Consider the following 639-nt stretch of genomic DNA (forward strand, 5'->3'; position numbering starts at 1 on the left):
TTTTTCACCTTGATTGGGCGAATTACTCGTGCTGTGGTGGACCAATTTTGTGGCGCTGCGAGTTTATCGTCGGTTAGTCACAGAAAGTAAAGTCCATTGGACTATAAACGAAGATTAACTGGCAATATAGCGTTATATGCTGTGCCATTTTGGGCTTTGTTTCACAAACAAGCCAAACAGAAGTGAAGAAGAAGAAGAAGATGCAAACAAAAGTGCTCCTCGTTTGTAATTACACATTTCGTTAATTTTGTTACAAACAGTTTTTTATGTTGATTACGCCAATATGACGTCATGTTATCCCCTTGATATTCATACCCAGACAATTTTTTGTCGTGCGAATCAACCGCATAAAGCTCGAAAATTTTATTTACTCCATAAGAGCGAAAGAGAGTATGATGTGTATCTCTTCCATCTAATGACGTTTTCGTTTTTGAATTGCACTACACCGGTGTAGCGGTGTTTGCACTGAAACCGTTCGTTTTTGCAAATTCCACTACACCGGTGCTACACTTTTTCTACACCGATACCGATGGTGTAGCACCTATAAAAAGTAGAGTGTAGCACTACTGCATTGCTTGGGTTGCCATGGGCTACTGTTTACTTGTATCCCATTGTCAATATTGGACTGTTATTACGAAA

The sequence above is a fragment of the Topomyia yanbarensis genome, chromosome 2 (assembly GCF_030247195.1).
Source record: "Topomyia yanbarensis strain Yona2022 chromosome 2, ASM3024719v1, whole genome shotgun sequence".
NCBI classification, from domain to species: Eukaryota; Metazoa; Arthropoda; class Insecta; order Diptera; family Culicidae; genus Topomyia; species Topomyia yanbarensis.